This window comes from Erythrolamprus reginae, chromosome 5 (assembly GCF_031021105.1).
Source record: "Erythrolamprus reginae isolate rEryReg1 chromosome 5, rEryReg1.hap1, whole genome shotgun sequence".
Classification (NCBI taxonomy): domain Eukaryota; kingdom Metazoa; phylum Chordata; class Lepidosauria; order Squamata; family Dipsadidae; genus Erythrolamprus; species Erythrolamprus reginae.
Window position 1 is genome coordinate 112,911,819 of NC_091954.1, and position 12,554 is coordinate 112,924,372.

The 12,554-nt window shown below is 44.0% G+C and overlaps 1 pseudogene; it reads right to left on the reverse strand.

Annotated features, from left to right (window-relative positions):
• Nucleotides 1–3,211: 3,211 nt before the first annotated feature.
• The window catches only part of LOC139168233 (PHD finger protein 13-like), a 13,094-nt pseudogene continuing 3,751 nt past the window's right edge, over nt 3,212–12,554 (reverse strand).

Below are 12,554 nucleotides of genomic sequence, written 5' to 3' on the forward strand. Positions count from 1 at the left end.
CAGCTGCTCCCACCAACATCTCCTCTCCCAGGAGTCTCTATGCGGCCCATTTTGGATGCTATTTAAATACAGGGCTTGCGTGGAGGGCGTTTTGGCCCTCCCTGGGCTCTGGAGCCTGGGAGAAAAACAGGCCTACCAGAAACGGGCTGGAGGCTTCCGGGAGGCCCAAAATCAGGGGGGGCAGAGGTTGTGCATAAATGCAAAAGGGAGCATGGGTTGTGTGCACATACAAAGGGCTGGACAGTGCAGGGGGTATATTTCACACATGCACACACGGGACATTTGAATTATTGGCGTGGGTCCGCTTAGGTGTGCTATCGTGCGCGCACTTTTAGCACCCTAATGGTTCACCATTGCAGGGCTAGCTGATTTGGTGCAGTGGTGTTATCTCTATTTCCACCCTTAATAATAATAAGAGTAATAATTTATTAGATTTGTATGCCGCTCCTCTCCAAAGACTCTGGGTGGCTCACAGCAACAATAAAAAATGTACAGTGTTCCCTCGATTTTCATGGGTTTGAACTTCGTGAAAAGGATACCATGGTTTTTGAAAAATATTAATTAAAAAATACTTCACAGTTTTTTCCCTATACCATGGTTTTTCCCGCCCGGTGACATCATATGTCATCGCCAAACCTTTGTCCGCCTTTAATAAATATTTTTTTAATGAACTTTAATAAATAAACATGGTGAGTAATAATCTAAATAGTTGCTAAGGGAATGGGAAATTGCAATTTAGGGGTTTAAAGTGTTAACGGAAGGCTTGTGATAGTGTGCATAGCCAAAAATAGTGTATTTACTTCCGCATCTCGCAGAAATTCGACTTTCGCGGGCGGTCTCGGAGCGCATCCCCCGCGAAAGACGAGGGAACACTGTACAACAAATCTAATAATAAAAACTATAGCTAAAACCCCCTATTATTAAAAAAACAAACAATACTTAGTCATAACCATACATAAATCTTACTAGCCAAGGGATATGCCTGGCGACATAGATGGGAATGCTGAACTGTTGAGCCTGAGATTCCAAATCTTGTCCTTAAAGCTTAACTCTTAATGGTATTGTGAATGTTAAAAGCACCCAAGCCAAGGATTGTAGAGTTTCATCTAGGAAGACCAGTTAAGAGGCTTATTGTAGCATCTTAAGTTTTCAACCTTCACTTTCAACTGCAGGTAGCCTTTATTGATTGATTGATTGATTGATTGATTGATTGGATTTGTATGCCGCCCCTCTCCGTGGACCTGGGGCGGCTAACAACAGTGATAAAAACAATATGTAGCAATCCAATAATAAAACAACTAAAAAACCCTTGTAAAAACCAGACATAAATACAGACATACCATGCATAAACTGTAGAGGCCCAGGGGGAAAGAATATCTCAGTTCCTCCATGCCTGACGGCACAGGTGGGTTTTAAGGAGCTTACGAAAGGCGAGGGGGGGGGCAATTCTGATCTCTGGGGGGGGAGTTGGTTCCAGAGGGCCGGGGCCGCCACAGAGAAGGCTCTTCCCCTGGGTCCCGCCAGACGACATTGTTTAGTTGACGGGACCCGGAGAAGACCAACTCTGGGACCTAATTGGTCGCTTGGATTCATGCGGAAGAAGGCGGTCTTGGAGATAATCTGGTCCGGTGCCACGAAGGGCTTTATAGGTCATAATCAACACTTTGAATTGTGACCGGAAACTGATCGGCAACCAGTGCAGACTGCGGTGTTGGTATCACATGGGCATATTTAGGAAAGCCCATGATTGCTCTCGCAGCTGCATTCTGCGCGATCTGAAATTTCCGAACACTTTTCAAAGGTAGCCCCATGTAGAGAGCGTTACAGTAGTCGAGCCCCAAGGTGATGAGGGCATGAGTGATTGTGAGCAGTGACTCCCGGTCCAGATAGGGCCACAACTGGTGCACCAGGTGAACCTGGGCAAACGCCCCCCTCGCCACAGCTGAAAGATGTTTCTCTAATGTGAGCTGTGGATCGAGGAGGACGCCCAAGTTGCGGACCTCTTATGACGGTGGTTGAGCCAAGCAGCTACAATCCTGAAGCTTATAAAGCAGTGGTTCTCAAGCTTTCTAAAGCCACGACCCCTTAATACAGTTCCTCACGTTGTGGTGGCCCCCAACCATACGTCTAGCAACAATTCTCCCAACAGAGCTTTAAGCGGATTGGCAGGAAGGTCAGAGGGAGACCCGTACTGTAAGCCCGATTGGTCGGAATGTAAAAATACATTCCAAGGCGCCAGAATAAAAGCTTTAGTTCCTAACACCAACCATGGAAATTTTGTCTTTTTCCCATGGTCTTAGGTGACCCTTGTGAAACGGTAGTTCGACCCTCAAAGGGGTCCCGACCTCCAGGTTGAGAACCAGTGTTGTAAAGCATGCTGCTCATGGCTGCCATTGAGCAAAACCCATTGTTCACTATGGGCCACTTTTTCTTGGGAACCAGAAGTAAATGTTGGTTTTCTGGCCCAAAAAAATAAAATAAAAATAAAATTGCATGCATTTGGCCATGGGATAGTGCTAAGGGTCACAAATGCAGGGCAGTTGCAGTGCCCAAAATGTGTTAATGTGAGTGGGGGACAGTGCAAGGTCATTGTGTTGTGAGCTGCCCCGAGTCTATGGAAAGGGGCGGCATACAAATCTAATAAATAAAATAAATAAATAAAAAGTTTTGGTACAGGTGACTATAGAAACACAGAAACTTGACGGGAGAAAAAGACCTCATGGTCCATCTAGTCTGCCCCTTACACTATTTCCTGTATTTTATCTTAGGATGGATCTATGTTTATCCCAGGCATGTTTAAATTCAGTGACTGTGGATTTACGTCTGCTGGAAGTTCGTTCCAAGGATCTACTACTCTTTCAGTCAAATAATATTTTCTCACGTTGCTTCTGATCTTTCCCCCAACTAACTTCAGATTGTGTCCCCTTGTTCTTGTGTTCACTTTCCTATTAAAACCACTTCTCTCCTGAACCTTATTTAACCCTTTGACATATTGTAACTATTGTAACTTTAAATGGTCTCAGTTGATCAGACATAAATTGATGACATGTGGGGCAGCAAACAGGAGGATACAACTAATTGTGAAATACGAAAGAGGATCATAAAGTATTACATTTAAACTAAGAGTATTGGGCAAAGTGAAAAACTAGGACAAGGGCCTTGTGATAAAAAGCAGTGATTTGATCTGCATGGAAACCGAAGCGCAAAGAGCTGCTTTAAAAGTATTTTAATCTATGCGTATCACTCAATATATACTCAGTATACAGCATTGTACAGTGCTACCTTACATTTTTGTAGAGACTAACCGTAAAAATGTAAACACTCAAGGGGAGCAGAGGTTGCTACTGATGGGACCGTAAGTTAGGCCTGGATTTTTTTGCTCTTTTTAAAAGCAGTGACAAGATGATGGGTGTAGGCTGTTCCAAACCGGGCAAAAACCCACGTTAAAAGGACTGCAATATTCCGTGTGTCACCAGGACAGAACTTTTCAAATCGATGGGCGCGGCTGAAGGACAAGATGAAAGAAGGCACGTGGGTCAAACCGGAAGAGAGTCAGCGGAGTGGGGGGAATAGTCTCCAAAACAAGCATTGATTTGCTTGCTGGCCCAATTCTCCCCCAGGGACAACCAGTAGTTTTGCATAGTTACACAGATCTCTTTTTCCTTTAAAGAAATCCCCAGAATGCTCTCCCAAGAGAAGCCTGGAGACAAAGCAGGACCCAATCTGCTTCTGCCAGGTGCCTCACCAACCCACCTACCATTTGAGGGGCAGGGAAGGTCTCCCCTTTTAGTTCCTACAGCTAATCACGTTCTGGGCTCCCTCCTCTTCCTCTCCACCCTCACATCCCCTTCAAATAACGACAGTAGTGCAACCGGAAGTCTAGGCTAGCCAGTGAGTTGAGTAGATAGAGCTAAATATTTTTTTTCTAAGCCTCTGCAAACCAAGTATGTACAACCAGGGAATATCATCACCACCACGTTCCTGGTCCGACAGTGACTAGCCTGGCTTGTATAGGAATGGCGTCTCGCTGGAATGCTGAAAGGATGGGGAGCTCCGAGGCGGGGTGTCCAGTTGTTCTGGGGGACAGAGAACAGACCTCTCTAAATGGGCTGCAAAAAGAGCCCCTCTCTAAGCTGTGTGTGTGTGAACAAGGGGGAAGAAGGGGACCAGACCCCTTAAAAGTGTGCTTTTGGCCAAGGAGCTTCCCCCTGACCCGCCATTCTAAGGGACAAAGAACAAACCACAAAACTGGGGTGCATAATCCGACCCATTTAAAGTCTGGGCAGCTAGCGTACCGCAGGAAAATCCCGCTTGGGCCCACTCTCTCTCTTTTTAGGCTGCTGAGAAAAGGCACCTCTGCACAAGGGCAGAGAGAGGCTACTGGCTGACCTAGTGCATCGACTGCAGATAAATCCACCCACAGGTCTCTTGGGTCTGGCCAGGCATTTGTGCATTTGCCGCTCTGGCATAATAACCCTGAGATCTCGACAGCACCTCAAGTGTCTTCCTCTCCCCCCAATTTCAACATTTGGAATAAGACACGCGTGTCCAAAAAAAAAAAAAAGTTTTGGAAATTTCCAGGGCTGCCTTGGACAGTTCCTGCATTTTGATTGTCTTGGCAGCAAAAAGAAAAAAAAAAATCCAACTGAAGCTTTGGAAGGACAGTGTGGCCCTCCGTCCCTCCCTCCCGGCTATAGTCAGTCGCAGAAGCGCTTGCGGGGGACGGTCCGGGCTCTGTTGGACCGGCGGATCTCCTGCTTGGCGTCGCGGCAGCGTTGGCAGATGAAGACCTCGGGCACGTTGGACTTGCGGATCTTGGCGCAGGAGAGGTGGATCCAAGTGCTGCACTCGTTGCATTCGATCATGGGCCGCCCGGCAAAGGGCTTCAAGCAGAAGCAAGTGATGAGGTCCCAAGCGTCGTCTTCTGGGTAAAAAGAGGGGGGGAAATCAAGAGGTTTTGTGAACGGCGCCTGTCTTGCTTGTTTTTCTTAGCTGGCACACCCCAATCCAACAGGGTGATTAATAAAGGGTTTGTTTAGAGCAGTGTTTCCCAACCTTGGCCACTTGGAGATATTTGGACTTCAACTCCCAGAATTCCCCAGCCAGCGAATGTGGCTGGGGAATTCTGGGAGTTGAAGTCCAGATATCTCCATGTTGCCAAGGTTGGGAAACACTGGTTTAGAGCAGTGGTCCCCCACCTTCTGGCTTCACACACTTGGGGGTGTGGGGAGGGAACAGCATGGAAGTGCAAGCTGCTTGTGCAAGGGGAGCTACACATGCACACATGCTACCTTGTTTCCCTGAAAATAAGACAGCTGTCTTATTAATTTTTGCTCCCAAAGATGGGCTATGTCTTATTTTCAGGGGATGTCTAATTTTTTTTTTCAATGAAGAATTCAACCTTTATTGCTGAACAAAAGAAAAACACATTTATTATATACTGTACAGTAGCTATCATCACAAACCAGCATAACCAGACAAAGTGTGAATCCTATCAAGAATTTCTTACTACTACCGCACCATTATGTACTACTACCATGTTGGATGTGTTTTAAATCTGATTGATGCAGAGTTTGGGGATGCAATTTATGGACAGCAGTGTTATATATGTTCTGTTCGGGAATGCTGCGGAATGAAATGTCTCCTATATCTTACTATTAGGCATACAAATCTAATAAATTATTATTATTATTATTATTATTAATTAGTAATTCTATGAAACCTCTCCCATGTCTTACTTTCAGGGGTGACTTATTTTTGGGGAAACAGGGTCCTTCCGCAGCCCGGTATTGAGCTGCATCTTGGGGGTTGGGCACCCCTGCCTTAAGAGATGGCTGTAAAATTAGCAGTTTTAACTTCATTTCCAAACCACTTATTTTATGCAAAACGCTTCAAATTCTGTGCTGCAGTGGTTGAATTAGAACTTAGAGCTTGTCACTTTAAATGTACACTAATCGAGGGAAGATTATTACACTGGGAATGGCAGTGAAAACATATGGATTAGGGAAAAATATTACTGTGCTGAGATTGACAAATGGAAGATACTTTCAGTGAAAAACAAATAGAAAAATATGTTAACACTATTTTATGAATTGCTAAATTAGAAATGATATATTTGTAAAATGAAAGGAAATGATATAATGTTAAGCACAGAAAGAAGATAATGTAATTTTAAATTCTTAATAATAACAATTCCCCCCTGTATTGCTATAATTTATTTATTTATTTATTGGATTTGTATGCCGCCCCTCTCCGTAGACTCGGGGTGGCTCACAGCAATAAAAAAGACAATGTAAGAACAAATCTAATAATTTAAAAAACACTAAAAACCCTTATTTTAAACCAATCATACATACAAACATACCATGCATAAATTGTAGAACCCTAGGGGGAAAGAATATCTCAGTTCCCCAATAATTAGATTTAAGGCATGATATGAAACCAATTTTTTTTTCTTGTTGTATGAAGAGAAGTAAATTTGGAAAAATTTTTGTAAAGACATGAATGAGATAAGTAAGAATGTAAGAAATGGATTGAAGCACTATGGCATAGCTTTTGGTAGAAAAAAGCAAATAGCCAAGAGAAATTTTGATAGTTAATAGCATTTTGAGCCTGTATGAGAACAGAAAACAATCTTTGAAAACCAGATGACAAAATTAGAAAAGGTAGCACAAGATAAATGATGCATACCAAAACAAAGCAGATAAAAAATTAAATATTTTGATTAAGAATTTGACAATTGATATTATATTGTCATGTATTTTAATTTGAAGGTATGCAAATTTGTATTTCTCTAAGGTGTGGAAGGGGAAAAAATAAAAAAAATCATACCCCTCCCCCCAAAAATGTATACTAATCGGCATACATTAAAATGAAATTTTGTGGCTTGCAGTTCTCAAAGGGTCACCACCTCCAATATACACTACATAAACATAACAAAATAAAGAAACAGTATGCATATACCCACATATATGACACAAGAGAAGCAACACAGTGCAGTTCGGATGTATACAAGTAAATGAGCCTCTGCAGCAGCATTTTTGCCACCCTGGCAATTACTGAAGATGTGTGTGCCTCAATTCCTAGAATTCCCCAGCAGCATAGCATTCTGGGAATTGAACCCACTGGCCATAAAGATTGCCAGATTGATAATTGTGGCTCTCTGGGTTTATTCAATAATCCAGCCAAAATACATTGGCTCCCCCTACTGGCAGCTGGCAATAGTGCCCTTAACTTACCATCTGTTTTGGCGTCGGAGGCTGCACTCAACTCTTCAGGCAGGTCTGCAAGAGGGAAAGAGAAAAATATCAGGCAAAGAAAAATGACATGATGTTGTTATCCACTGACAGTTTGCATTGTATCCTTCAACCTAAGCAGAGCAGGCCACGTAAAATTGATAAAGCAGCCACTATGCCGTCAATTGGTCTGGTTAAGGAGCCAACCATTCTAAATCAAGAGATATTCACCAAACTTCTTGCAGTTTATTGGCTTCTGATGTTACACCGTAAAGGTTGCCCAATCTCTCCATGCACAAATTCCACTAACAATGTGGAAATGGGGTCATCTGGCACCCCTCAAAAGTAATAGGATTATTCCCTAAGGAGGATAAAAGCTGTTGTGATTAGCTCTGGCCCAGCTCCTGCCCCAAGGACTGTGGATGTGGGGGAGACATCCACATGCTGCAGGCCTGTTTTGCCCCCGGTGGAATCTGCTGATGAAGGCTCCTCTGACCAAGAAGACATGAGTGACAGGGAGGAGGAGAGTGTGGCAGACAGCTCAGAAGGAGATCAATTATCTAGCTCCTCCTTGGATTCAGAACAAGAGTTAATGATACAGCCACGCATGCGGAGAGCGATGCATAGGCAACAACTGAGAGATCATTATCAAAGAAAATGAGGCCACCTGTGGTTGGGTGGGGCTGTGGTCATTAGTGAGGCTGCTATAAAGAGCAGCCTGTGGGTTTGGCCATTGTGGAGGATTATCTGATCGTGTTTCATGACTGCTTTACTGACTTTGACTTTTTGTGTGCTGATTTTTCTCCGCTTTGAAACTAAACCAGAGCAAAGTGTGTTTCACTTTGTGAAAGAAGAAGGACTGTGAATTGCCTCACACTGCAAGCTAAGTAGCACAGAACTGATAAGGGACTTGTACAAATTACCAGTTTGTTTGGAGACGAGGGCTCTTTGCTATACCAAAAGAGGACTTAGGTTAAGTGAATTTTCATTATAAAGAACATTGTTTTGAATTTTCAAATGTGTGTGTCTGAAATTTGTACCTGTGAATTTTCGGGAGGATTCTACCAGAGAGCACGACAGAACAAAAGCTAGGTCATGTTCCACCAGTTTTCTAAGGTGGGGGTCTCCAATCTTGGCAACTTCAAGGCTTTTTTTAAACATGATTTTTCTCTGACTTTTAAACATTTTAATACAGTTTGGTTCCCCCCCCCCCCGATTTATTCCATTTTTTTCACAATTTCCCTGATATTTCCCGAACTACCGATTTCCCTGATAACTCCGTTTTCCAGATTTGCTAGACACCCTGGACTTCAAGTCCCAGAATTCCTCATCCAGAAAAGTTGGCTGAGGAACTCTAGGAATTGAAGCCCACAAGTCCTAAAGTTGCCAAGGTTGGAGACCCCTGCTCTACAGAACTGTTGTGCCTGGGTGGGTCACCCCTGTTGAATTTCTTCTAAGAAAGGGATGCCAAACTCGCCTTGCCATGTGACGTATCTTGGCTCCCCCCCCCCAAACTTTCACTAAACCGAGCGTGGGTGACCGGCACGTGGCACATCCGGACGGTGGACTGTGAGTTTGACAGCCCTGTTCTAAGGACACCAGTCCTTGTGGACTTACTGCTGAGTTGAGTGACGTCTCCTGCCGGTTCTTCTGCGCTTTGCTCCACCGCCTCCCAAGAATCAGAGCTGCTTCCCTCCTCTTTGCGTGTGCCTTGTTCCTCGGCCCTTTTCTTCTTCACCGTAAAGTCCAGGGAGAGAGTCTTTCTCCGCTTGTTCCAGGAGAGGCCTGGACGGGAGCTCTTGGAGGCAGGATTTCAGCTCTTGGAGGCAGGATTCCAGCTCCTTCGCTTCCGCGCAAGCCTCGGCCGTTCTCTGTGCCTGGCCCTTCAGGGCATCAAGCCCTTGTCCGTCGCCAGGTTCATGCTGAGTTTCTTGGATGACTGCTTCCTCTTCTTGGCTTGCTGGTGCCGGCCGGCGCAAAAGCTACCGGTCAGGTTAGGGCAGGTCAGCAGCTCTCCTGTCCCCTTGTAGGTTCCGTTCCGTCTTCCTCCGTCGTCTGAAAGCACTTGGGAGTCACAGGACTGAGACGATCCCCAACTGTCACTGTCTTGGGTGCTTCCGGTGCTGTTCTGAGGGCTCCTGTTGCCCCGGTAGGTCCATGGCTCATTCTGGAGATGGGGGGGGGGGGGGGGGAGAAAAGAAGATGATAAAGCCATGCGTGGTTCTGCCTCCTTGCGGATGGGAGACAATGGGAACGCCCAATACCCAGGCAAGGAAGGCAGAGGGTCAGCCTCGCTGTGTTTCATCCCTCAGCTTCGCTTCGTGGGGGTAGGTGTTGGGATTTGGGAGTGGGAAGTCTGCTGGAGGAGCCCAAGTAAGTTTTGTTTCTCCTGGTGAAGGCCAAGAGAGTTTCATTTCTCCTGAGAAGGGGTGATAAGGGGTATGTTAGTGGTTCCGACCCTCTGGAACCAGCTCTCCCCAGATATCAGAGTTGCCCCCACTCTCCTAGCCTTTCGCAAGCTCCTTAAAACCCACCTCTGTTGTCAGGCATGGGGGAATTGAAATTTTCCCTTCGCCCTAGGCTGATAGAATTTATACATGGTATGCTTGTATGTATGATTGGTTCTTTAATTTGGGGTTTTTAAGATTATTTTTAATATTAGATTTGTTTACATTGTCTTTTTTATTGTTGTTAGCCGCCCCAAGTCTTCGGAGAGGGGGCGGCATACAAATCTAATAAATAAATAAATAAATAAATAAATGGGATTGGATGAATTGCAAAGGGGGGGGGCATTTGGGGTTACTTTGATATTGGCAACTATCACGCCTTTTTCCTCAGACTTTGTTTTTCTTTCACTTCTGACTTAGTAAAGTTCACTTTTGAAGTTCAAAATGGAGTCTGAGTTTTATCTTTTCCTAAATTCTGAGCGAAGCGACACACAGAGAGAGGCAAGCGCTTGATTCCATGAGGGGAAGACCTTTCTTACCTCTTTCGGGTAGGGAATGTAGCCTGCATAGGCTAGCACAAAAGTGCAGAATTGATTGAAGTCTTCTACAGTTCTCTGTCTTTTCTGGGGGGGCTGCAAAGATACATAGGTTTTTTTTTACAAGTCTGGCTCTCAATATCCTCTTACAATAGCTTAACTTCAAACCAACAATCAAGTAAACAGCACCCCAATGAAGAAACTGCTGAACAGCCCAACCAAGAATCTCAAAAGACCCTCTCTCTCCCCCCACCCCCATAAACACACACTCCACCTTCACAGAAGGATGGGCAAGACATCAGAATAAATTAATTATCAATTTGTTTAATTAATTTTATTAGATTTGTATGCCACCCCCTCTCAGGAGACTCGGGGCGGCTCACAACAATAACAGTATTACAATGTAAACAAATCTAATATTAAAAAACATCTAAAAAACCCATCATTTAAAAACCATAAACTGACAGCACAAAAGGTAGCTGGGGAAATCTTGGAGTTGGGAAAGTCCACCCATCTTAGTTTAATGTTTGAGAAACACTGGTCTAGTTTTAAAAACAGGGAAAAATCGATTATTTTAAAGACCAAGTTAAGATATGGTGTGGGGATACAGCTACGAGGCGTACATAAGTGCACTGGTGTGCCTTTCGTCCCGTGTCCAATTGTCTTTCCTTTCTCACTTATCATATATATTTTCTTTCTTTCATATATCCTCTCCTCTAAGTTCACTTTACCCTTATATATATTACTACATGTCTATTTTTCTTCCTATGTATTTGTGTATTGGACAAATGAATAAATAAAAATTTTATAGCCAAAACATGCTTTCCCGCCTCAATGAATATTGTCACTTCCCTGAGGACCCCAAGCTTCTGTTAATAACACAAAGACAAAAAAAATGTTTTTTTAAAACAGTTGGGACATTTAGCTTTCCCAAGATATTCTAAGCAAGGAGAAAACACGTAGGCTACCCAATATCTTATCACAACCAACAGAAAGGACAGTTTGGCCCTGTGGTTTTTTCTCCAGTTTCCAAAACCAAAGAGAAAGGGAGTGAATTCCAGCAGTAAATCTCAGAGCCCGGATCTCCAGGGAAACAAACTCTCCTGCCATTAGTGGGGAAGATGATAATAACAATGATAATGGTGTGGAAGTGTGGAGATATTTCCCCTGCAGGCACGCAGTCAAAGCAAACAAGTTGGCTTGCCTGCAGACAAAGGAAAGCTGAAGATCAGATTCTAGCCAAAACAAGGGAGATGGCTGAATTCTTAATATCCTCCCTCTCCAATTTGAAGCATGCCAAGGCTGTCGTATTTTTTAAAAATTTTTTTGCAAAAGCCTGGGCTCAAATTGACCCAATATGTCGTTTGATAGCGAGTTGGGCTGGGCAGCATATAAATTTAATAAATCTGATGAAATGCCCTGCCAAGCTGGCCCATGGGTCCAGCCCTCAAAGTTGAGAAGGAGGCAGGGTAGGTACCCTCTAAAGCAGTGGTTCTCAACCTGGGGGTCGGGACCCCTTTGTGGGTCGAACGAATGTTTCCCAGGGGTCGCCTAAAACCATGAGAAAAGACAAATTTCCCATTGTGTTAGGAACTGAAGCTTCTCTTTTGGCGCCTTGGAACATACTTTTACAATCCGACCAATCAGGCATTTACAGTGGGAGTGTCACTATGACCTTCCTGCCTATCAGCTTAAAGCTCTGTTAGGAGAATTGGCGCTACACTTATGGTTGGGAGTCACCACAGCATGAGGAACTGTATTAAGAGGTCACAAGGGTGAGAAGCACTGATGTAAAGTAAAGGAGGTACTGTGTTCCTTGCCCCATGTCCTAAGGAACTATAAAAGGCAAAGGTTTCTCTGTCAGTCATGGTGATCATCAACATCCAGGTTATCTGAAGATATTTCCCAGGGTTACGTGGCCGGCATGACTATACTGTACACCAAAGGCACGTTCTGCTATTTTCCCAGTAACGTGGTAGGTCTATCTACTTGAACTTGCCTGCTTTCGAACTGATAGGTGTACAGGAGCTGTATAATATAGAAACATAGAAGATTGACAGCAAAAAAAAAGACCTCACGGTCCATCTAGTCTGCCCTTATACTATTTCCTGTATTTTATCTTAGGATGGATCTATGTTTATCCAAGGCATGTTTAAATTCAGTTACTGTGGATTTACCGACCACGTCTGCTGGAAATTTGTTCGAAGCATCTACTACCCTTTCAGTAAAATATTTTCTCACGTTGCTTCTGATCTTTCCCTCAACTAGCTTCAGATTGTGCCCCCTTGTTCTTGTGTTCACTTTCCTATTAAAAACACTTCCTGTTCAACTTTATT